Below are 26,724 nucleotides of genomic sequence, written 5' to 3' on the forward strand. Positions count from 1 at the left end.
GAGGCAGGCAGATCTCTGTGTATTTGAGGCCAGCCTGATCTGCAAAGCAAAGCAAGTTCCAGGACAGTTAGGACTAAAGGAAAAAATATTCCACTATTCAATAATTTATTTTTCTAGCAAATAGTGAATTGTAAGCATTTATCGGGTTGGTACTTTTACCACATTTTGGAAATCAGAATAAAAGAGCAGATCCCTAGTACCTAGGAAGAGTTAAACAGTAGTGTAACAGCAATGTTCAATAAGAGAATGCAGCCAAATATATTTTTATGACAAATAATAATAGCTGGGGATGGGCATGGTAACTTGCCTGTAATTCAAACACTCATTCATGATGTAGTGGTAGGAGGATCAGAAGAAAAATCTGAAGTTCTAGGCCAGCCTAGAATAAGTAAACAAGGGAAAGCAAGAAGTATCGAGAAATTAATGACTAAAAGTTGCATGAACAAAAACAAACAAACAAAAATGGAAAAAGAACACCCTTAATGACTTCAAATGTGTGAAAATAATAATAGCAGTTTTCAAGAAACTGGAATATGGCTGACTACTTTCTTAGATTAAACTTGTACAGGTTTAAAACTTCATACAATGAGCATTTTGTTCACCTATTACTGGAAGAATTCTCTCTTTGAGACTTTTCTTATCATGTTCATGTACCCAACTGTGTAAAAGAAGGAAACTTCCTTTTAACTCTCAATGTCAAAGCCTGGTTAGAGTTTCTAAGTCACAAGTGACATCCCATCTCTCCGACATGCTTGTTACTTGAAGTGTCGTTTGATATAAATGTTGGCTCGCTATGGTTTCCCAGCATTATTCCTGCTTTAAAATCCATGTTAGTATAAAATCGCTTGCTAGGATTTTGCAAAATTGGATTCTAACTATAGTACAAGTGCTAATAATTTGCACAGTACCCAAACAACTGCCGATTGGCACACACAGAATTTGCAGCTGTTACAGCTCCTATTGCTTCAGGATTTGTTCACTCTGTGATGAAAAAGATCCCCAGGCATAAAATGTATATGTCTATAGTTGGGGATTATTTGAATTATCTGCTTGATGCTTGGGTTCTCAGACTACTGATAGAGGATGGCTGTAGCATAATTTATGCCAGAGACTCTAAGTATCAATTCCACATAGCAACAGTTCTGAAGTACTTACCTTCATACAGTGAGAAATCAGATTTATGGCCTTCAAATTAAGAGAGAAAGTGCTATTACCGTATGAGTGGAATTGTAATGATGCTACTTCATTTTGGCCCGAGAGCACAGTTCTCTACTTAGCAAATCAACATCTGATGTACCGATGAGGAAATGGACCCACGGAGAGACTGTATCCAATGATAAATTTGTGTCAACATTTAAATTCTTCTTGGATTATCTGGGTAATATCCATATGCTACATCTCTTCTTTAGAGAAGTTCACAGCAGAAGAAGAGAAAGTCCATACTGAGGAAAGGCAATGATAGCAGAGTCACTAAAAAGCCCTTTATTCATACATATAAAGGTTTCATGAGAATAAAATTAGAAAACATTTGCCATTTTATTTTATTATAAATCTTTATTTATTATTTGAATAAAGCAGTCACCTTTAATATATGGCACTCTCACATACATCCATTATGTTCTGTTAGTCATGCCACTGCTCTACTATCTTCCATCGTTCCTCTTGATTCCCCTTTTTCTGGTCTCCTTCCCCCACCCACTTATATTTCAGGACACATTCATTTTATTGCCTTCTCTTTCCTCCCCTCCAACCTCGCTTCAAACCCCTTGCTTGTGTTTCATGCATCCTTTTCTATTTTCAGTACACAGGAACACACACACACACACACAAATCTAGATTCTACATGTTAGAGAAAATGTACAATGTTTGTTTTTCTAAGTTGGACTTATTTTTATTAAGATAATGTTCTCCAGAGTTCCAGAGTTACCAGTTTTACTACATATATTCTGTTTTCAGTTTCTAGACGAAAAATTAAACACAATTGCATATATATATATATATATATATGTATATATATATCACATTTGATTTTTATTACTTTTAAATTTTGGAGATTATAATATAATTATATCATTTACTTATTTTCTTTCCTCCCCCCAATCTCTCCCTCCAAGCCCCAATTTTAAATTCCTTTCTCTATTTTTGAGATTCTAATATAATTACATTATTTTCCCTTCCCCACCCCTCCCACCAAACCTACATTTTCTTTACCTATTCATCTCTTGATGGACATCCAGGATATTTCCATTTCTTAGCTATTATCAGTAGCTCAACAATAAACATGAGTATGCAAGGAATCTCTGAGGAATGTTAACTTAGAGTCCTTCCAGTATACAAGGACTGGGATAGCCAGGTCCATATGGTATCTCTATTTTTAGTTTTCTGAGGGATGTCCAAAGTGATTTATGCAGTGGCTGTATCAGTTTGTTTTCCTACCAGTAATTTATGTGCCTTTTCTCCACATCGTCATCAGTATTGGGGCCATTTGCTTTCTTTTCCTTTTTTTTTTAATTTTTTAATTTTTTTATTGAGAAAAGGAAAAAAAAGTTTCCGCCTCCTCCCAGCCTCCCATTTCCCCCCCCCCCCCCCCCCCCCCCCCCCCCCCCCCCCCCCCCCCCCCCCCTCTCCCCCTCCCTCTCTAGTCCAAAGAGCAGTCAGGGTTCCCTGCCCTGTGAAAAGTCCAAGGTCTTCCCCTCTCCATCCATGTCTACGAAGGTGAACGTCCAAACTGGCTAGGCTCCCACCAAGCCGGAACATGAAGTAGGATCAAAACCCAGTGCCATTGTCCTTGGCTTCTCATCAGCCCTCATTGTTCGCCATGATCAGAGAGTCCGGTTTTATCCCATGCTTTTTCAGTCACAGTCCAGCACGCCTTGGTGAGCTCCCAATAGATCAGCCCCACTGTCTCAGTCGGTGGGTGCACCCCTCGTGGTCCTGACATCCTTGCTCATGTTCTCCCTCCATCCGCTCCTCATTGGGACCTTGGGAGCTCAGTCCAGTGCTCCAGTGTGGGTCTCTGTCTCTATCTCCATCCATCACCAGATGAAGGTTCTATGGTGATATGGAATAGAGAACCTGAAATGACCCTATCCTATAGCAATACTGACGAATATCTTGCTTTCTTTTCTTAAAATTAGTTTTGAGAGTTTCCAGTTTTGTTCAATCTGTTTTGATAAAATATACCCCCAAATTGTTTCCAGATCCACACCCTTCTCTATGAACCCACCTATTTTATAAACAACTGAAGACCAATTTGTGCTGTCCAAAATATTTATGGATGCCTGGTTTTCTTCTAGAGACTAGTCAGCTTAACAGTGAATACACTCTGAGAGAAAATGGACCCTTTCTTTCTCGTCTGCTAATAACTAGCCTCACTGTTCAGCTAGGCATGCAATTGCTCAACTCTGCTCTCTATGCTGGGATGTAGTTTGGTTTTGGCTTGCACAGGTTTTGTGCATGCTGTTACAACTGGTGGGAGTTTGTTCATGTAGCAGCCCTGTTGTGTCCAGATGTTTCCTTGTAACAACACTCTTCCTCTTATACTCTTTCCACTCCTTCTAACACAATGATCCCCCAACTTTGAGATGGGTACAGTATATATCCCCTTTATGGCTGAGCATTCTGAATTCTCTTACTCTCTGCACCTTGGTGTGGTGAGTCTCTGCATTAATCACCTTTGATGCAATTAGTAGCTCCTCAAATAAGGGTTGAGAGATATATTGAGCTGTGTATATAACAGTAAGTCATTGAGTGTTGGTATGATATTATTTCCTTTTAGCAGCATAATATTAGTAGGTTTTCCCATGGCACCTATATCTTACATAATCAAAGATTTTTGGTTCAGAAATAGTACAAGTTATTGTTTTCCTCTTGCTGAACGGGACTTAAATCCAGTCCATAGTACTACGGTTACTTCAATGATGTTCATGCACCAGTGAGAATGTCTTTGTAGGTCAGATGCAAACCCTGAGATGTTAGACAATGTTGACTTTTTTGGGTTCTTTGTGTATTCTTGACATCAATTCTGTAGAAGTGCATACAACAGAAAATTTTATACCCGTATGTAGACTGATTCTTCACACACTTCACACAAGACAGTTTCTTTTGCATTGCAGAAGCTTTTTAATTTGATGAGATACCAGTTCTCAAATATTTGTTCCGTTCCTTATGCTGCAAGAGTGCTATTCAGAAGGTCCATATGTCTATAAGTTGTGGTTTGAATGTGCTCTCATAGGCACATATGTTTGAGTTCTTGATCCCCAGTTAGGGGAACCATTTGAAAAGGATTTGGCAATGTGGCATTCTTGGAGGAGATATGTCACTGGACTTGACTTTGAGGTTCCAAAGTTTGTCTTTTAAAGTCCATTGTGTCTCTCTCTTCCTGATGCCTGTGGGCCAGGTTGTAAAACTCGCAGCTATTGCTATAGGGTCATGCCTATCTGCTTTCTGCCATAATGATTATGGACTAATGATCTCAAATTTTAAGCAAGCCTCCAGCTAAATGTTTTGTTTTATGAATTGCCTTGATCATGGTGTCTCTTCACATAAATAGCACAGCAACTAAGACAACTCTTTACATTTTTCTCTAGTAATTTCAGGGTATTGGGTCTTATATTGAGATTTGTGATATATGTGAGTTTGTTTTTGTCCAGTGTGAGAGATGAAGATAAGGTTTTATTTGTTTTGCATGTTGAAATCCAGTTTTTCTAGCACTATTTTCTTCAAAATATATTTTCATAGTGTTTGTTAATTGTAATTAACTCAGTTGTAATTGAGTGGATTTATCTGCACCCTCTACATGTCTTTTCAAAATGTCAATATCACGCTGTTTTTATTAATATATCTCCATGGTGTAACTTGAAATCTGGCATGGTGATAGCTCCTGCTTTATTCTTTTGATTCAGGATAGCTTTGCCTACTTTTGTCTTTTAAGCCTCCATATAAATTTATTATGTTTGTCCTCTATCTGCAAAGAATGACCCTTCTGGCCTCCCTGATCTCCTCAACTGCATCTCAAATCCATCTCTTGTCCTGGGCTGTGACATGTTAAATTCAAACTCCTTGACTTGCAGTTGTCCTTGTTCTCAGGCCCTCATGGTGGTTCAATTTTAAAAGATATGTTCCCTCGAAAGTAAGATTCCCTATCAAAATAGAATTGCATCCACTCTTGAACCATTTAATGTGGCTCCAAAGCCCAGAACTTGGTTCAGGCTTGTGAAAACTGGGAACTTCTACTCAGTGGAGAAATGTCAGTCTCCTTCTACCTGGAGACCCAGTAACTGGAACAGTGTTTAGCCTGGGTTGTTTGGCATTTTTCTGTGGTTGTATCCTGGCTTCATGGTTACTACAGGATTCTGTCCTTGTCTCTTAAAGAGAGTGTAGATTCTTCCTTAGGATGATGTGTATTCCTTCTAGCACACAATCAGACCCAGGGCTTACATATGTGTTTTTGTCTGCTTCTTTACCTGATTACTATGGATGTAAGGTCTACTCATGTTCTTAGAATACAATTCATCATGTAGATTATCTTCTGATGTGTATTGTCATGATTCTTCGTCCATTTTCTTGTTGTATTCTTAGTTACATGCAATTTTTTCTGGTGCAAAAACTGGTCATTCCTGTTCTAAGCAACTCTAGAGATTTATTTTTGTACAAGTTTCTTTGGTTTCTCCCTTTTGTAACATCCTCCTAATTATTTATTTTGTGTGTATTTTTATGACATGAGTTATATTATATTGATATTATATGTAACTTTTTCTTAGTTTTATATCCTTACATTTTCTAAAATTATTTTGATGTATTGTCTCTTAATTTGGTCTTAAGTGCCACTGATAAATTTTCCCAAAAGATTATTTCTACTCTAATTGAGTTAACACTCTATTTATTTAGTTAATTAAGGTTTTCTCTCCACTGCATTTTTCTGCCTATTTGTTTGACACATGAAGTGTTCTCTATTGATATGAGAATACATAAGAAGCATTATATCCATTTTATTAAAATAATTTCAAGGGAAAGATATTATTTACTCAATTATCTCAAATTATTACCTGTATTTTAATTATGAAATTTGATCTTTTTTCATTCATCACAAATGTCCAATAATTTCCATTGAAGTTCATCTCTAGATGACTGTTGGAACAGAGAAGTGTCGTAATCTCCATGGGCAAACAGAAGACATCATTTTGGTGCCCATGCTAGTGATGGAGAATGATAAGTAGATTAAAGGTGATATTGTTGGATATTACCAGGCCTAGCTTCTTAAGACTGAGTAAACACAGAGAAAGCAAGTGGACTCAAAATTATTGGATTAAAAAAAAAGAGAGAGAAATAGGTTAGGATGCTGCATAGATACTCATTATCAAATATAAAAAGCTATTTTATTAATACACAAAAAGCTAGCTCTATTTGCTGTTGACACCATTACCACTATTTCCAGTTCCCCTGCTCATGTTTTTATGAAATAGCTCTCATTGTCTCTAACTGTGGCCTTGGAAAGACAGCTCCACCACCTTTTCAAAAGTGTTACACTGAGTTAGACATCAGTCAAATTCCCAGAGGAGCTTCCTTTTCTAATCAAATTGTTCTCAAATGAAGCCTTGCGGGTTCACAGAATAATCACAGAGTATGCTTTACCATGTGTGGCAGCTACATACTCACACCTGGAAACGTCTGGATGGAGCCCAGGCAGTCTCTGCTAATGTCTGTACTTGGAGAAACACCTGTTCACATACGAACAAAAGCACATCTGCTTCCAACACCAAAGCCTGCTGAAGCTTTACACATCCACTTTTTTTGTGGGCAGGCAACCTATAATCTGAGAGCAGTTACACTTTGGTGTGCAGTTATAGACTATCCCAGAACATGGTGGATCAGCCTCACACGCCCAGAGCAATCACAGTCCTGATGGGTAGCCCCTCTTGGGATGGGGAAGTTTCCCAGATTAGATCTTGATTTTGTTCTGGGATGGAATTTTTATTGTTAACTATTCTCTATCACCATTGGTCTCACAGATTAAGGAGTGACTTTATCTTACTTAGTGTACATAGACACCCATTAGACATAGACACTGTGGATTGTGCATGTTTAATGGCTGCCTCAATTTTACAGTTGACTTTCAGGTCTTTTTTTTTTTTTAAAAAATAAGTGCTTCAGGCTTTTTCATTTATTTAATGTTTAAAGAAAAATAAGAATAAGTCAGTCAACCAGAATGATTTAAAGGGCCAGTGCATCATATAGAAAACCTGTGCATGATATAAGATGCATTCGAAATGCAAGAAAAATCATGGAGCTTTAGTGCAACTGTGTATTTAAAATATATTGTGAATAGACTGTATGAGATCACTTGTGGTTGATTTTTGGCATAGGAGCCAAAAAGAATGTCCATAATTACCGCGAGGGGTGCACCCACACACTGAGACAATGGGGCTGATCTATTGGGAACTCACCAAGGCCAGCTGGCCTGGGTCTGAAAAAGCCTGGGATAAAACCAGACTCACTGAACATAGCGGACAATGAGGGCTACTGATAATTCAAGAACAATGGCAATGGGTTTTTGATCCTACTGTACGTACTGGCTTTGTGGGAGCCTAGGCAGTTTGGATGCTCACCTTACTAGACCTGGATGGAGGTGGGTGGTCCTTGGACATCCCACAGGGCAGGGAACCCTGATTGCTCTATGGGCGGACAAGGGAGGTGGACTTGAATGGGAGAGGGGGAGAGAAATGGGAGGCAGTGGAGGGGAGAAGGCAGAAATCTTTAATAAATAAATTAATTAATTAAAATAAAGAATGTCCATAATCATAGCTACCATGGTATAATTTTAGGAATACTATTAAGGGGCTAGAAAGATGCATCCATGCTTAAGAGCACTTGATGCTCTTACAGAGAACCTAGGTTCAATTCCCAGCATCCACATAGCAGCTCATAACCTTATTCCAGTGAATCAAAAACTCTTCTCAAGCTTCTATCATCACAAGGTATAAACATAGTGCAAAAACTCATACACTTAAAATTAAAAAACATAAATATTTTAAATATTATTAAAATATTAGTGTATTTTCTAAATATATCTCTGTGTGAGGGCTTGATGAATCTCAGGGTGCTCTTCAACTCAGAATCCTTCTGCATCCACCTCCTCTAAGTGCAACAATTGCAGGTAGGGGCTACCTCACCTGCCTTTTGTACTCATATATTTAATTAAAAAATTTTGAAGCATATTGAATACAGAAGCAAATATATGAATCCAACTGCCTTCTACTAACCCAGCGACATTAAAGAGTTGTGTGGACTTATAATGCTAAAGAATCTCCATTTTTTCTCTTGAAATATATATCTTTGCCAAAAATTTGTTTTTATATTCATGTGCGATGCATTATTATCTTAAATATTTTAAGTTAAATTTTTTTCAAATGTAGTCATTTTAACTCAAATTTTATATAAGAAGTTCTATGATCACAAATAGATTTTATTTGTAGATTTAAAGATGTCTGTCCTACAAGTAAGCTCAAAAATCAACAGAAATTTGTGAATGTATCTTGTACCTACTACAAACAGTCCAAATCCATATCTCTAAATACAACCCTTTACTAAAAAAAAATCACAGATTTGGCTAACTGCCAAATGAGATGAGAGATGACTGAGTGGTTAAGAGCACTTGCTTCTCGTCCAAGGGGACCTTGGTTCAACTCTGAACACTCACATATTAGCTCACAAACATCTGAATCTCCAGTTCCAGGGAGTTCAATGTCTTCTGACCTCCAGGGAAACCAGGCATACATATGGCACACAGGCATACATGCAGGCAACACATTCATACACATAAAATACAAATAAATCAATTCTCTGCAATATACAAAACCTTTGACCTACACTTTCTCTGCTGGTGGGGTGCTGGTGAGTTGGCTTTGAATACATGGGAGTGGGAGAGACCCATGGTCTGTCACTCGGTGGCCTGGGTGAGGAACAGATACACCCACTTGCTCCACACCCAACACTTCTCACTACTTACTGCAGCAGAAAGGGCTGGTCCCAAGGTCACGAGAGTGGGAGAGTTGACTTTGTCCCTCAAGGTAGGTAGCACTAGCACTCGGGAAAGCAGATTGTGCACCTAGCCCAGACATCATAGCAGAGCTAATTCCTCTAACAGGCGTGTGTAAGAGTTCTGTCCCCACTCCTCAACTGCCATACTGTTGAGTGGGCAAAGGAGAAATGGCGTACCCTCTATCCCATCCCTCGCTGCCTGTGGAGGGTGGGAGAGCTGGTTCTGAATTCACGAGAGTGGTATATCTAACACTGCCAACCCCTAGCAGCAGCTCTTGGGAGTGCTGGCATGGCATCTCGCTCGTGGGCAACCAACTAGAACTGACCCTGCTGGTGGGAGTACAGGTGAGCTGTAGGTGGCGTAATAACCAGGCTAGCTTAATATGAAATAGCAATTTTTAATGAAAGGACAGCTTATAAGATCAGGGATCCAGCGATGAGCAGGAGATACAAAAAAGAGAGCGGCAGGGCTCATGCCCTCCAGATTTATATGTAAACATTAGCCCGAGGCGAACATGCCCTCTAAGGGGCTGGGCCATGAGAGCAGGAGAGCTGCCCCTGCTCTTTCCCTTGTATGCCATGGGATGGCAAGGCTAAGGCTAATATACCTTCTCCCACACACACCACACACGTACACACACACTCCTTGCCATTAGTGAGAAACAAGAGAGATGAAATCAGGGGCATGAGAACAGAAGAGGTAGTCCTGTACCTCACCTGGGCAAAACAGAAGAGATGGTCCTGGAAGTATGAGTGTTGGGCAGCTGGACCTGAGGATGTGAACGCAGAAGTGGTCCCACTCCTTGCCATCAGCTGCATTGTGTGAGCTAACATAAGCAATTTTGGAAAGTGCCTGGGTGGAGACAATGAGGGAAAGCTGGCATGCTGACCAACCCAACTACCACCCAGGCCCAGAAACAGGACTACAAGGCAGCCCACTCCAACACCCACCTCATCTATGAACTGTGGGAGCATATGAATAGGATGGAACTGCAGATCCAAAACCATAGGATCTCCATGACACAAAGCAGAAATAGGATATCCAAGAGGCCCAATCTCAGTGAGGGCCCAGTATTGAGGGTGTAACAAAATCCTGAGGCTTCGAACCAGACCAATGACTTATTGCAATGAACACTTACAAGTAAAGATGTACGGATTAAAGGGTAACTATGTGACTCACTGGGCCACGCTACAGTTTCCATGCTGAATGTTTGTTTTGTGTTGTTATTTTTATTGTTTGTTTATGTTTTGATTTGCTTTTTGTGTAAGTTTCTTTCTCTTGTTTTGGTTTAACTTTTAAATTTGTCTTGGGGGAGGGTGCAAGAGCAGAGATGGAAATAAATGAGGAAGGGAGATGAGTGGGATCAGGAGGCATAAGGGGAAATCCACAAAGGATCAATAATTAAAAAAAAATACCTTTGACCCACTAGCTGTCTGGCCTGCATAATGTGCTAGGTCAATGATGATACAGAACTTGTGAGAGTATCCAAACAATGTCTGACTTGACCTAAAGCCCACTCCAACAGAATTAACACACACTCGAGACTGACTGGGTAACCGAGAACAAAATATTCTGGAGACCTAGGATAATATCAAACACTACTGTTCTAAAAAGTAAGTATCAATAAAAAAGACTCCTGATAATATTCTACTATACTCATAGACCAGTGCCTTATGCAGTCATTTCAGGATATTTCCTCCAGTAGAAGACGGGAACAGATGTAGAGACACACATCTCCAGATGTTATAAGGAAAGAGTATATTAATTGGACTGCTCCATCAAATCCCTCCCTTCATAGCTCAGGGAACCCTGTGAAAGAGGAGACATAAAGATTTGTAAGAGTCAGAGGGAATGGAGGGCATCAAGGATAATTTGGTCCACTGAATAAACTAAGCAAGTTCACAGAGACCGAAGCAGCAAGCACAGAGCCTACATGGATCTACAACAGGTACTTTGCATATATATTGTAGTTATTAATAATAGTTATTATATAGCTATTAGTCCCACAATATGAGGAATATTATATTATGGGACATCTGACTGTGAGAATGAGTGTGTTTCTGACTCTCGTTCCTGCTCTTGGGACTCTTTTTCTTCTGTTAGATTGTTCTGTTCAACTTCAATATGATAGTTTTTCCTTTGACTTATTATATTTTAATTTAACAAGTTTAGTTGTTATCTCTTAGAAGCCTGTTCTTTTCTAATGAGAGATAAAAAGGGGTGGATTGTAGGTGACTTAAGGAGTAGAGGAAGGAAAACTAATCAGGATATATTGTATGAGAAAACAATCTGTTTTCAGTAAAGGAAAAAATGCAAAAATATTAAAAACAACAAAATCACAAATTATTGAAGAGAAACAACGGTCAACCCATGGTATGAGAATAAATTAGCTAAAAATTACATATCCTGGGTTGTTTCAAGTAAAGATGTGCCAAGAAGGAAAAGCAGCAAAGGTCATGCTATGATTCTTCTCTCTAATCGGCCAGAGGAACGTTTGTGTTGGTAAACGGCAAGAGAGGGGGCATCCATGTAAACTTTAAAAGCTGAGGTTTCCACTCCTACTTTCAGGGTCTTTTCTTCTTTCAACTTTTAACTGAGTCATAATGCCAGGCAATGCATAGGCATAGTGTCTTGTTTTAAAACACCTTTGAGATAATGATAATCTATTATCACTATTTCTTGAAGCACATGCAGAGACAATAAAACACAGATTTCACCCACTGCTAACTAAAAGACTTGGACAATGTTATAAACCAAGTAGACCTAGCTGACAGTTCTGAAATACTCTAGCTGGAAATGCATTCTTCTCTAGCATCCTTCAAGTGTACTGTTGTCTTACAAAGAGCTCTTCTTTGTATTATTTGTTTTGTTCAGTCATTTGTGAGAGGATTTGTAAACTCTTCTTGTCGTTCTTGATTCTTAAAAGTAAGACATTCATGACACTGAGAAGATGGTTCAGTGGTTAAGAGCCTTAGCTACTCTTCCAGAGGATCCAGGTTCAATGCCCAGCCACTCGTACTATTGCTCATATTGGCTGTAGCTCCAACCCCAGGGGATCAGATACCGTTTATAGACTTCTGTAAGTACCAGGTATGCATGCAGTGCATAGACCTACACACAAACAAAACAATCATCACATAAAATGATATTCTTTAAAAAAAAAGAAGTAAGGCAAGCAGTGAGTTTGGTTTATACCTTCTATACTACTGTACAGTTGAGTATCCCTAACCCACAGATAATACTGCACACTCTGAGGCTTTGTGAGCCCTGATTTGATACCACAAGTATCAATCCAATACCAATATTTCTCTTTGAACAAAATTATTAAATATATGTGTATAACACAACTATTATAAAACATGCATAAATTTTAGGTTAAGTTCTGGGTAGTATCCCTTAAAAATCTCTTTGTATATATTAGTATCCCATATGAGAAAATATCTAAAATCCAAAATGCTTCTGTCCCCAACCCTTCCAGACAAGGGATTCCTTCTCTATCTTATTCTCATTCTCCTTTGTCATTCTGGCAGCCACACACCCTTTCTCAAGCCCTGTAGTTGAATAGACTTGAAATTCATGTCCAGTCTTTTTGGGTCTGTTTTAGGAGTCGACAAATATCTTCCAGGAATTTCCTCAAAATAAAATCTGATTTTCTGTGGGTTAGACATTCTTGCTCGGCAGGTGTTTTTATAGCAATACAATTTGGCTGATGTTTTAATGCATGACGCATAGCTCCTTCAGAAACATTTTAACATGGTGACTTTACAATTCTACAGTGAAAGGGCTGACCATCGTTTGAAAACTGGAACTCGTTTATTATGATTATTATCATTATCATTATCATTAATTATTACAAAGTGGCTTTATGTTGGAGCCTTCAGTTAGTCATGTGTACGTGAGATGAGGCAAGTCAGCTTGGACTGGCATGTGGTGACCACCACATGAGCTTTAATTTCATATACTTTCTAGAATTACACCTTTGTATTATACTCTATTTTGTTGTGACAATTTGGTTCTTTGAGGATTCAAATTCTGCAATCTTTGGATCTCGTTTGCCTGTGTTTCTGTGATTGTTTTCCTTTAGTGTACTTTGAAACCACTTGCTTTTCTCCTCACTCTCTTTACAGTTTTCTGTCTCCAATATCTCTTAATTTTATTTTTAACTGTATTGTGCTTGTTTTCTCTTATTTTACTTCTCTCTTGATTTCACTTATGTTTTATTTTTCTATTTTCTCTGTTTGTCTTTTTTAAAGTATTTTATTTTATTACTTTTGTGTATACAAATGTAGTGCCCATAGAATCCAGAGAAGGGCATCAATTCCCATGAGACACAGTTACTTATGGTTGCTAGCTGCCCTATGTGTTGACTGTGAAATGAACTTGTGTCCTTTGGAAGAATATACTCTTAAACACTGAGCTATGCATGGCCCTGGAGTCTCTCTTCCTTGATTGCAAAAAGAATCTTGATTAATGAATAAAAATGGATTGTTTATTAAGTTTCTGTTTGAAACATTTTTATTGTGTTTAATTGTCTCTACCACAATGTTTCTGCAAAGACTGACTACTTTTAGTCAATTGGCAAAACCCTCGGACCAATGCTATACTGAGCTCTTCTAATCATCAACATGTCCTCTACTGGCTTCCTCATGTTGGGTTTCTATTGTTTAGAGAGGGCAAATTAATTTGTCAGACTTTCTAGTTTCCTTAACGTTTCAATGTTGTGGCTCCTCTGCTTCTGTGACTGCAGCCAGTTCATGTTTTAGGTATGGGAACGTGCTTTTCAGACAGATGGGCCTTGACCTGTCTCAGAGCTGATGATACGGTGTCCTATTCACATCCATTCCTCTTGCTTCTTTCTTTTCTCTACTTACATCTTTCTCCCTGTTTACTGAGGCTGAGTTTTGGAGGTTTTAAAAAGTTTAATACTTTTTCAATAGGATAGAAAATATTTCGTGAAAATGATGTTTTTTATTAAGAAGGTTCCAAAATCAATTAAATGTATCATATGATCCCATTTTGTGAAAATAAAATGTACATATGCCCAAATAAGATACAAAACAAGACTAAACAAACCACCTGAGAAAGAGACACCATGCTATTCACAGTAGTTTCCAAGGACAGTAAAATTATAATGCTTATATTTTCTCTCCTGGCTTACTTATAATTTCTGGTTTTTCTAAAAACATATTGATTTGGTAATAAGAAAGCCTTTTAAAATATAAAATAATAATTGAAAAAGAAACAGTATTGCTTAGGTTTAAAATACACTAAAATCTATAGATGTTTCAACTCTTGTAACTTAAAATGGTGGTTTCTCTTCTCTAATGCTAACCATAAACTCTAAGAAAAATCTAGAAATCCCATGCAAATGACACGAGTCTGTGAAGGTGCGTTCACAAGAATGTACAAATAGGTACCTACTGATAAAGTCTACAAAACCACCTCCACCTGAAAAATCGAGAATGTTTAAAATATTAACCCAACTTGCAATTTGTTTACTTTAGATACTGTCTTTGATATTACGCAAGGCTGTCCAGATTATGAATGAAAAACATCATGCATTCACACCACCAAAGAGGGGATCTCCTTTCACTAGCATTGAGAGATCAAGAAGAAGAGCATGGAGGCATAGTAAAAAGGTGATGGAGCTCAGAATTTCATGACAGTTCTGTATTCAGGGTCTATACACATCTCTAAGAGACACTGGGACCCAAAGTTCACTACATATTCTCTCTCTTCCCTATGTCCAGCAAAACTAACATCATACAGTTATGTCTACTGTAAGTAGAAGAACACCTCTTATTAGACATAAGAAATATGTAAACAAATAGATGTCATCTAACTAGATGATGATAGATGATGGGTATAGATGATAGATAAAAATAGATAGGTGGATAGATACTTGAGAAACATTATTAGACACTTGAATGTATGTGCAGATATTTGGTCAGATATAAATAGATAAAAAAACAGAGAAATACAAGTCAGAAAATAGATTAAATTGACCAGCAAACATAGAGATACCTAGACAGACAGACAAAAATATCATATCCATATAAAAGTTTAAGATGAAACTATATATCAAGAGTCTCTAGTAACATATTAGGTATTGACCTTGTTTCTTTCATTCTTTCCATTGTGCCTCTTTCTCTCCCTTCCCTCCTTCTTCCCTTCCCCCTCTCCTCCCTCTCTCATGTGTGGGATTGTGTGTTTCAATATTACCTTTCTACTTATAGCTTACCACTTCAATTCTCTTCCCATTTTTCCCGTAATTTTCTATCTCATAAATGTTGTAAACATTCTTTTATTTATTTATTTGAAAAATTACCGCCTCCTCCCAAAATAAATCTCTTTTTTTAAATTCATTTATTTTATGTATGAGTGCTCTATCAACTTTAGGTCAGAAAAGGGCATCAGATCTTACTACAGATGGTTGTGAGCCACCATATGGTTGCTGGGAATTGAACTCGGGACCTCTAGAAGAACAGCCAATGCTGCTAACTGCTGAGCCATCTCTCCAGCCCCTGTAAACATTCTTAATCATAAGAAAATGTCTACCTAGGATATAGTACTGACTGACCTGATACATATCTTCTTTGTTGGATGTAATCTGCAACCTCTGGATGCTCACATCTCCCATGGAGTCAGCTATAACAGCCTACAGGTGAGCCCTGTCCTTCTGTACCTCCTGGTCATGCTATAGATGATTGTAATGTGAGTGAATTATAAAATAACCTGGGAAAATATGAAAACTATATTTTGTCTGTTGGTGATTGAATTTTAAAAGCTCCAAAAATATGAGTTTAAGGCATATAAATTTCTAACTCCAAGGGCAAGTTGAATTATAGTAAAAGAAAAGAAACAGAGAAGGGCAAGGGAAGCAGAGGAAAGGAAGGGAAAGAGAGAGAAATCTTGAAGGGCTCATTTGTATTTTAATACTTGGAACTATGAAGGTGAAAACTATCACTTCAGCTTTTTGTTTTTTTCTTTACGCTAGACTCACTAGACCTGACAGTTGTAACAAAGATGAGTCCATAATTAGATATAAACAGTCATTAAAATAATGTAGCTTAGATACATTTGTGAAAAAAGCACTGATGAAAGCAACAGAAATATTTGAATTAATAAAATTACATGAAAAATTCAAGTTAAAGGTTAGAGAATAAAGGAAAGATATTGTTTTCATCAATAGCCTACATGAAATAGCTTATTTATGCAGGTTCATTAGGCCTTGAGGAATCCTCATTGGAGCATATTATGTGGAATAAAACTAAAATAAAACACTACAGTTGCCTACATTTCCAACACAGCTATGAAAATTATATGGTCATGCTTCCATACTAGCTTACACACACACACACACACACACACACACACACACACACACACACACACAAGAAATCTGAATCAGAGTGTTGAAGCCACTACAGTCTGATCAATGCAGGCTTACAGACCTGTAACTAAGACTTCCTTTTGGTCAAGTGCAGACCCTCTCCAGGACTCTGGAATAATTGCCTATTATAAGATACTTTTCAGGAATGGAGGGATAGATAACTGTTATGGTGAGAATAGCTTCAAGGGGGGCAGTCTGAATAAGTCTGCTGTGAGTTAAATTTAAGACAATCTGGCCCTCTAACTTTTATCTTCTCCATCGATAAAATTAAAAAAAAAGTAATGCTTGCCTGACAAACATGCAATTATATCAAATTTCAGTTAAAATGAGTGAATTTGACCTTGTACTAAATTTTCATCAAGAATAGCACCATGTCTCCAGGTATCAAACTAGAGAACCCAATGTCTTGGTTAGGGTTTCATGTTGTCTAAGAGACACCATGACCCCAGCAACTATTGTAAAGGAAATCATTTAATTGTCACTGGCTTACCATTTCAGACAGTTAGTCCATTTGTCATCATGGTAGGAAGCATGGCAACATGCAGGCATGGTGCTGGAAAGGTAGCTGGGGGTTCTACATCTCTATCCACAGGCAGCAGGAAAAGAGTGACACTGGGCCTGGATTGAGCTTCTTTCATCTCAAGGCCCAGCAATGGTGACACATTTCCTCTGACAAGACCACACCTACTCCAACAAGACCACACTTGTGCCATTCCCTATGGGCTTATGGGGTCATTTTCTGTCAAACTGTTACACTAATAAAGAAGGCTCTGGAGATTCAGAAACTAAATTAAACCTAAAAGGCTCAGGAAAATGCAACTCATACATCTCAGTAAGTTCCTAAAACTGACAAGATTCACAAAGCCCCTCCCGAAGGTTATATAAGCAACAATGATTGCAGGAGAAAGGAGTTTGTCAGACAAGAAAAAAAAAAAGTCCTCCAAGTTGAGCAGTGATGTCTATGAGATATCAGTCATGCTAGCCTGGGCTTTTCAGTGATGCAGCTGCCTTTTGCCACGTATGCTTCTATAATTAACTCCTTACCCATACTCCTGTAAGTAATACCACTAAACTCATTGGTTTTCCATGTTGGATTTGCTAGAATCATTATTTGGTATGTCTTTGGTTCCTATTTGGAAATGGGTCTGTTATTGGTTCCCAATTTGCTTATTCATAACTCCCCAGGAAATGTCACATAGTAAGGATTTGTTTAGAATTACTAGGCTCCTTTTTGGAATGACTATAATATATATTCAACCTTAAGTTTTTGGTTTCTAAACTTGTTTTTATTAATACAATGGACACTTTTTTTGTTTTTGTTTTTGTTTTTGCTAAAAACATAAAATCTGACTCAAATTAAATTCCTAACAACGTTTTTATGGTTAAAGGGATGGCAGATATAGGGCAAAATACTCCTCCTTAATTCCAGCAATCCCTACACAAGTGCTCCATAGGTGACTGATAATAAATGTTCTCATTTTGAAAGGATTCTGAGGTGAATCTCAGGTTTTCTCTGTCAAAAGATATTAACGTTGCTTAATTTACAGGTTTCTGAAGAAAGCCTTGGTTATTATCCTGTCAGAATTCCTCTTGAAAATTCTCTTTGTCCATCGTTTCCCTTCCCTTGGGATTCTATTATCTGTTCACTCCGGTTTGACCTTTTACTGAGTAGAATACTGCTCCTCAGTGTTACATAAACAAGTTCATCTTGATCCATCTTGGCCATGAGAGAGACTTGAAGGCCTGTCACTATGCTGTGCAGCCACTGGGACCTTTGCTCTTTGTTCCTCTGAGAATTCTGGTCACACTTTGCAGGATGGGCATCTGGGGCAATTTAATAGAAGCGGTGGCCAGACATATCTCTCAGCTATTCTCATGATAGACATTTTATCCTCATTGTGAATCTGTTTCTGACTGAACTCAGACCCAAAGAAGATGGCTGTAATTTCAATAAGATCTATCCATTCTGGGATTTATACTAAATTTGATTCTGAACATGAAGGGGGAGGAGCTTTTAAAGGAGGTTGCTTCCTTAGCATGATTAATGTAGCTCTGTAGAACTGGCCAATTATTATGAGTTCTCTGCGAGAACCCAGTAATAATTTTCAAGAGCAGACTATTTACCTCAAGAGTAGGTTTTATAAAAACTAAGAGCCCTTAAGCTTTTTTCTTTTCTCTGCATATATCCAAGTGCTCTTCTGCCCTCTGCCATGAGTTACAGCAGTAGGAATCCTTACCACCAGCGGAACAGACACTGACACAAGGCTCTTGGTCCTCCGGCCATAGATTGGGGAATCAAATCTTTCCTTTATACATCACCCAGTCTGTGTCATCTATTCATAGTGATAAAACTAAGCTAAGATAAAGACTTCTCCCCAAAAGGCAGAATGATGGCTTCAGGTGTTTTTCAGTGCAAGACTAAATGTGCCACTAGTCACTATGGCAAGTCATTTCTTTCTGGTTTTTGTCCAATATCTATTGCCTTTGTGTGATCCAGACAATTTTTTCATTCCTAAGAACAGAAATCATTTTTGAGAGTCCTGTTGGGTGTCTTTTCAACCCAGGTTTATGTTAGAATTAGGGGATATTGGGAAGAAGCCGGGAGTTTTGAGAGAGTTGAAATGTCATCAATGGTAATGATAAAATTATCCAGAAAGTCTGTCGATGGCCTAGGCATTTGTTGCTTCACACGTGGTTCAGATGACTCCAGTAAAACAACAGAAAGGTGTCTGGCCAAATATAATATCTTTCCACTGAGACAACTTTTCTATTATTGTCTCTTTGCCCGTGGTAATTTCAGGACATGAAAGGAAGTCCATGCATGCCACCCAACCATCTTCAACAGTACAACAGTCTACCTAGAAATTCTGGTAATTCTCATCCATATTCCCAGCTATATTCTTTAATTGGTTCATAATAAATTAACAAAGTGATTGACTGAGTTTCCCTTACAGTGTAACTTGATACAACCCCAGTCTCTTAGACTCAGAGAGTAAAGCAATGAAGATGGTGGTGGGATGCTCTTCCTAGTTTAATTGCATGCACTACACAACAGTCAGTAATGTAGTAACTAAAAGAAGCTGAGTAAGTTCTTACACCATAGATGTGCAACACTGTCCAACACCAAGAATAGAATATGATATATTACTATGCCTCTGCCTAGTGCAGAGAACCACTTGATAGTAGTAACAATGGGAGAGAAGAGAATATTCTATCAACAACCTAAGAGGTCTCTGCCCAGCCAGTGTCTCAGCTGCTCCCTTGACTCTTCTTCTGATGACGGATAAAGTGTAGGGCTCAATATATAGGACAAAAAATATAGTTAGATTGGAATTGTTCTGATGTTCTCAGACAACCTATGATAGTTTATTATATATTTCAGAGTAATTAGAAGAGAGTTTCCAACATAAAAATGACAAATTATAGATGATGAAGTACTAATTAACCTTTATCTGATCATTATACATTGTATTTATTTGTCAAATTATCATGCTGTACCCCCAAAATTTGTATAAATATCCTGGCCCAATTAAAACCATTAAAAAAAGAAATAGCCTTATATAGCATGTCATTTAAAGTATTTTTTATTTTTATTCTAAAGAATTTTGATTGGCTATAACTTTTATTCTACAGTGCTCTTATTTGTTTCTCCTTAGTTGAAAAATGTTGCTTATTGATGAAGATTTTAAATACTTTACTTAAATACTGCTAGTTGCCTTATACTTAATTTTTAATGTATTTAAAATGACCTATACTCAAATTTTACTTGCAGTTCACTATCTTACAAGTTATACTACTCAACCATCAAGCTGTTAAGATGGTCAGTATTTATGAAAGTTATAACACAGCACTGTACTGTTTTTAAGTCATTTTAAAAATACTAAAAATAAACTACTAATTAGGCCATGTCTCCCACTGCATTCTACTTATTATTGTAGTTAATTTATAGTCATATTTTGGACCTGATAATACAGTCTTCCAAGCTATCTGTGATAAAAATAAGAATTAATTTTAAAGTATTATATATTTAGTATATTGGACACATTTAGCAACAGCATAAACCACACTTTTCCAAAATATATTAGAATTTCTCTCTCTTCTATTATTTTTTTTAAATTTTGTTTTCTAAGCAGAGAACATGCATTTTGGAATCTCAAGAACCAGATTTAAGGCCTAGATTAACTTGATTTGAGAGTGAGCTGACGCTTTGAGTCTAGAAGTAACTAGAAGTCTCAGCCTAAATTCAGTGTGGCATACACCCTTAGCTGTGTGTCCTCTCAAAAAGCTCCATTTCCTTGCCTAGAAAATGCTGGTTCTTATTGCTTTCTCCCTGAGATTACTGCGAGGGCAGAATGAGGTAATGGCTGTAAATCCTGGGCACTGTGACTGGCACATCATAAATGCTAAATGACTCTTGCTTCCATTGCTCCCACTCTTAATCATACATACGGATATTTCAAGTTTATGTAGCTAAATCCCTACCCTGTTCAGCCACAGTCCATATGTCTTTGTGATCTCTTGACTCATATGTGACTCATCAAGTTGAAGGTTACAACAGTGAATATCTCAATTCCCCTTAATATGTCAAACCAACTCAGCAATTAAATGTGGAAAATAATAACATGTTAAAAAAAAAACAATATTTTTTTTTCTCCAAGGAAACACAGAACACATCTGAGTTTTAGCCTTAGGGACTTCTCTCTGCCACTGTTATAAGTCAGAAGAGTGAATGATTTCTCACTGGAGTTCTCCTGGCTTCTCTTTTGGCAAGCATTTTACAAACCACCTGCTACCACAAGTCTAGGAACTCAGATGACAGACAAGTTATCATCTGTTCCACATGTAAATCCATGTTCAAAATGTTCTCCCCCTGCTGTTAATGGAATGCTCACCTTAATGAACTCCAGGAAAGATGAACATAAAATCCAGGGGCCACCTCCAATACAGTACTTACCAGCTTCGCGTCATGTCTATGGTATTCATCTTCATGAAGATGTTCATACACCCATGTTTACACACACAAAGTCCTTTACGATTAGTCAAAATACATCTGGCAAGAGATAAATTTCAACCCTTACTTGTTTCTGTACCAGTTTCTGAATGTTGGCAATAGAATACAGCAAGCATCTTGGCAGAAAATCCAGCCTTCTCAGAGGTATCTTCAAGTCTCCTCATCACTGATCATTAGGCTTTCTATAGCTACTGACAAGGGGGATGAACAATAGGAAATATAGAGGTTAATCAGGCCTGGGACTGGTCCCTGATTTCATTACCTAATCAATGAGTTATACTGAATGAGAAAATTAAAGGGCCAGAGTTTCCATTACTTGTAATGGATAGCATGATCAGCCCTAAAGAATGCTCTCACTCTTTTTGTTTGTCTTTTGCACATAGGTCTTGTCGTTTCTGCTCCGGGTCTTTTTTAGTTCTGGTAACTGCTTCTTTGCACCATTTTCTTCAAATGACCTCCCCTCCTCATGCTAGCATGCTGGAGTATCCCTATGCCACTTCCTTCTTTTTCATGTGAAAAATTAATGAAGACTCAACTCCATTAGATCATAAGGGAGTTTCATATTGGCTCACTAATGGGACAGTTTCAATGTCCATAGGTTTCATGTCCACCTAATCAATACTTGTGTAAGCTCTATATATTTATCATGATTCCTTATTGTCAGGTACGTGGTTTGACTGAAAATGACCCCATAGGTGCATATATTCGAATGCTTAGTCATCATAGAGTAAAACTATTTGAGAATGATTAGGAAGTGTGTACTTGTTGAGGAAGTATGTTGCTGGGAGTGGGCTTTGAGGTTTCAAAAGCCCTTTCAGGTCTAATCCTCCCCCCTCCTTGCTTTTGCTCTTTCACACTCTCCTGCCTGCTGCTCACAAATCAGGATTTAAAGTTCTCGGTTATTGTTCCATCACAATGCCTTTCTGCTTCCCATGATGATGATGATCATGCTCTAAGCCTATAAGACTGTAGGTGAGTTCAGGGGTAGGATGGGGCTATTAGCTGGCAGGGTCCAGTGGATGGGGAAGGTATTGGGGCAGCCTACCTGCAGAAAACTCTCCTGCTGGCTGGCTAGAAAAGCCAAGACAGTTGGGGGAGGGGCCAGAGGTTTTTGCCCCACTATGGAGGTCCTAGAGGGTGAGGTGTCCTACTGGGTGGCTGCTCACTCATCTCTTGGTCTTCTCTGTATTGTAGCAAGCTGTCAGCTTCATCCCAGAGATGTAGGGATTTTTCAACATACAAAAATCTATCAATGTAATTCCTCATATAAATAAACTGAAAGAAAAAAAAACATATGATCATCTCATTAGATGCTGAAAAAGCATTCAGCAAAATTCAACACCCCTTCATGATAAAGGTCTTGGAGAGATCAGGGATACAAGGAACATACCTAAACACAATAAAAGCAATATATAGCAAGCCAATAGTCAACATCAAATTAATGGAAAGAAACTCAAAGAAATTCCACTAAAATCAGGAACAAGACAAGACTGTCCACTCTCTGCGTATCTATTCAACATAGTTCTTGAAGTTCTGGCTAGAGCAATTAGACAACAAAAGGAGATCAAGGGGATTCAAATTGGAAAGGAAGAAGTCAAACTTTCATTATTTGCAGATGATATGATAGTATACATAAGTAGCCCCAAAATCTTTACCAGGGAACTCCCTGATAAATACCTTCAGTAATGTGGCAGGATACAAGATAAACTCAAAAAAAGTAGTCTTCCTATATACAAATGATAAAAGGGCTGAAAAAGAAATCAGAGAAACATAAAATATCTTGAGGTAACACTAACCAAAGAAATGAAAGGACTATTTGACAAAAACTGTAAGTCTTTGAAGAAAGAAATTGAAGAAAATACCAGAAAATAGAAATATCTCCCATGTTCTCTGATAGGTAGGATCAACATAGTAAAAATGGCAATCCTACCAAAAGCAATCTATAGATTCAATGCAATCCCCATCAAAATCACATGATTCTTCACAGACCTTGAAAGAAAAATAGTCAACTTCATATGGAAATACAAGAAACCCAGAATAGCCAAAACAATCCTGTACAATAAAGGAACTTCTGGAGGCCTCACCATTCCTGACATCAAGTTCTATTAAAGAGCTACTGTAATGAGTACAGCTTGGCATTAAAATAAAAACAGACAGGTTGACCAATGGAATTGAATCAAAGACCTGGATATTAATCCACACACCTGTGGAAACCTAATTTTTGGCAAAGAAGCTAAAATTGTACAATGGAAAAAAAAAGCATCTTTGACAAATAGTGCTGGCAAAACTGGATGTCAACATGTAGAAGAATGAAAATAGATCCATATCTAACCCATGCACAAAACTCAAGTGCAAATGATTAAAAAAAACTCAGTTTAAACTGACTACACTAAACCTGATAGAAGAGAAAGTGGGAGAAGTAGCCTTCAATGCATGGGCACAGGAGACCACTTCCTAAACATAAACCCAGTAGCACAGACACTAAGAGCAACAATAAACAAACCAGACCTTTTAAAACTTAGAAGCTTCTGTAAAGCAAAGGACACAGTGATGTAGAAAGGTCATTTGTCAATCTGTTGTTCCATTGGTTAATCAATAAAGAAAACTGCTTGGCCTGATAGGTCAGAAAATTAGGTAGGTGGAGTAGACAGAACAGAATGCTGGGAGGAAGTGAGGCAGATGCCATGCCTCTCCTCTCCAGAGCAGATGCAATGAAGCTCCGACCCAAGATGGACGAGGCTAGAATCTCCCTGGTATGTCACCACCTCGTGGTGCTACACACATTAATAGAAATGGGCCAAGCAGTGTTTAAATGAATACAGTTTCCGTGTTGTTATTTCGGGTATAAAGCTAGCCGGGAGCTGGGAGGCTGGAAGCGGCCCGCAGCTCCTTCTACAGACACAGTCAATATGACAAAAAGGCAGCCTACTGAACAGGAAAAGATCTTCAACAATTCCACATCAGACAAAAGACTGATCTCCAAAATATATAAAGAGCTCAAGAAATTAGACATTGAAATTCTAAATAACTGAATTAAAAATGGGTACAGAACTAAACAGAATTCTCAACAGAAGAATCTAAAATGGCTGAAAGACACTTAAGGAAATGTTCAGCATCCTTAGCGATCAGGGAAATGCAAATCAAAACAACTCTGAGATACCATCTTACACCTGTCAGAATGGCTAAGATCAGAAACAGCAGTGATAGCTTATATGGAGAAGATGTGAAGTAATGGGAACACTCATACATTGCTGGTGGGAATGCAAACTTGTACAACCACTTTGGAAATCAGTATGATGGTTTCTCAGAAAACTGGGAATCAATCTACCTCAAAATCCAGCAGCAGCGTCTGGGAGCACGCTCCCCAAATTTATAGGCTAACATTAGCCCAAGGCGAACACGCCCCCTAAGGGGCGGGACTTATCCCTACACATATAACCAAAGAATACTCAATCATACTACAAAGACATATGTTCAACTATGTACATAGCAGCATTATTTGTAATAGCCAGAATATGGAAACAACCTAGATGCCCTGCAACCAAAGAACGGATAAAGAAAATGTGGTACATTTACACATTGGAGTACTACTCAGGGTAAGAAACAATGACATCCTAAATTTTGCATGCAAATGGGTGGAACTAGAAAACACCATCCTGAGTGAGATAACCCAGACCCAAAAATATAAATATGGTATGTACTGACTCATAAGTGGCTACTAGCTATAAACAAAGGATATAGAGCCTATAGTTCATGATCCTAGAGAAGCTAAGATTCACTTAGAAAGTCGAAATAGACAAGATCACCTGACAAAGTTGGGAACATGGGCAGGGGAGAAGGATAAGAGGATGGAAGAAGCAAATAAAACACATTCATTGCCTTGCCTCCCAAGATTCTCTTTTCTACAAAATTCTGCTGTTTTGGCTCATTTTCCCCTTGATCCTACGCTTAACCAAATATGATCCCAGAGGCAAGCTGAAGAAAACTCTGGGAGAGCCCAACATCTGTCAAACAGCACAAGGTGCATTTTCAGGGTAAGGTTACCCATAAACACCATTTTATAAAATTGTGACATAAACAAAATTTAGGGATTTTTGAATCCTTATAATCCATACATAAGTGTATGAGACCATTTTCCAGGCACCCAGACTTCCAGAATAATTACTCAGAAACATATTATTTAAATTTCTGTTTGATATATTAGCTCTAGCTTCTCATCAGCCAGCTCTTACATCTTAATATAACCCATTTCTATTAGTCTGTGTATTGCAATGTGGCTATGGCTTACTGGCAAGGTTCCAACTCGTCTGTTCCTGACAGAAGCTACATGACATCTCCTGACTTTGCCTTCTTTATTCCAGCATTCAGTTTAGTTTTTCCCACCTAGCTATACTCTACCCTATTGGAGGCCAAAGAAGACTCTTTATTCATTAACCAATAAAAGCAACACATATACAAAAGAAATTCCCACATCATATAAGTATGAACATCTTCTGACAGACTGTAAAATAAACAGATAAATATAATGACACTTTTCAATGGTGAGAAAACACACTTCATAACAGGAAAACACTAAAGCCCAATGACAGAAGAACCATTAGACTACAGGTCACTCCATTGCTGCCTGAAAAAAGGGGGAGGGGTCACAGCATTATGTCATCATGGACATGACGAGTGGTTTATATTACACTGGTGTATTTGAATCTCAAAGCATTTTATAGCTTGATTATACTTAGTCTGAAAGTGACACATGTGGATGGTGCATCTAAAAATGTGAAAATACTGAATATATTCATCTTTAAAATAATAATGCATAGTTAATAGTGGACAGGAGAAGCAACAATTAATCTATAAATTACAGAATCCCTGAAGTTTTAGCCCCAGGGCATAGCAAATCATGTGCTTCAGCATCCGTTCATCCCTGGCCCATCTCTAGTGGACCACTGCTTCCAAAAAACACACCTGAACATAAAGGATAGACCACACTTCACAGTAAAAGGATGAAAAAATTAGATCCCAAGCAAATGGATTAAGAAGGAAGCATATATAGTCAATTTAATTTTGACAAGACAAATTTCAAACCAAAACTAATCAGAAGAGACAGGGAAGGACACTACATACTCATACTTATCAAAGGAAAAAAATCCACCAAGAGGACGCTGTTGACAGTTCCACCCCCAGGACACTCAGCCTGCATGGGTGGAAATCAACCACAAACCACAGGGCAGCATGAGGTCCAGGTGCAAGGAGGACAGACAGACATAACTCCCCCCCCCCCAG

The 26,724-nt window shown here is 38.0% G+C and overlaps 1 protein-coding gene across 1 annotated transcript in view; it reads right to left on the reverse strand.

Moving 5' to 3' along the window:
* Window positions 1-2,909: 2,909 nt before the first annotated feature.
* Window positions 2,910-26,724, reverse strand: part of Zpbp (zona pellucida binding protein) — a 390,789-nt gene continuing 366,974 nt past the window's right edge. Inside the window, exon 17 of the mRNA XM_050141095.1 lies at window positions 2,910-3,051. The gene's annotated coding sequence lies outside the window, so the exon portion shown is untranslated. The remainder of the gene's footprint in view (window positions 3,052-26,724) is intronic.

This window comes from Alexandromys fortis, unplaced genomic scaffold, assembly GCF_014885135.2.
Source record: "Alexandromys fortis isolate MF-2015 unplaced genomic scaffold, M_Fortis_MF-2015_v1.1 scaffold_7, whole genome shotgun sequence".
Taxonomy (NCBI): Eukaryota; Metazoa; Chordata; class Mammalia; order Rodentia; family Cricetidae; genus Alexandromys; species Alexandromys fortis.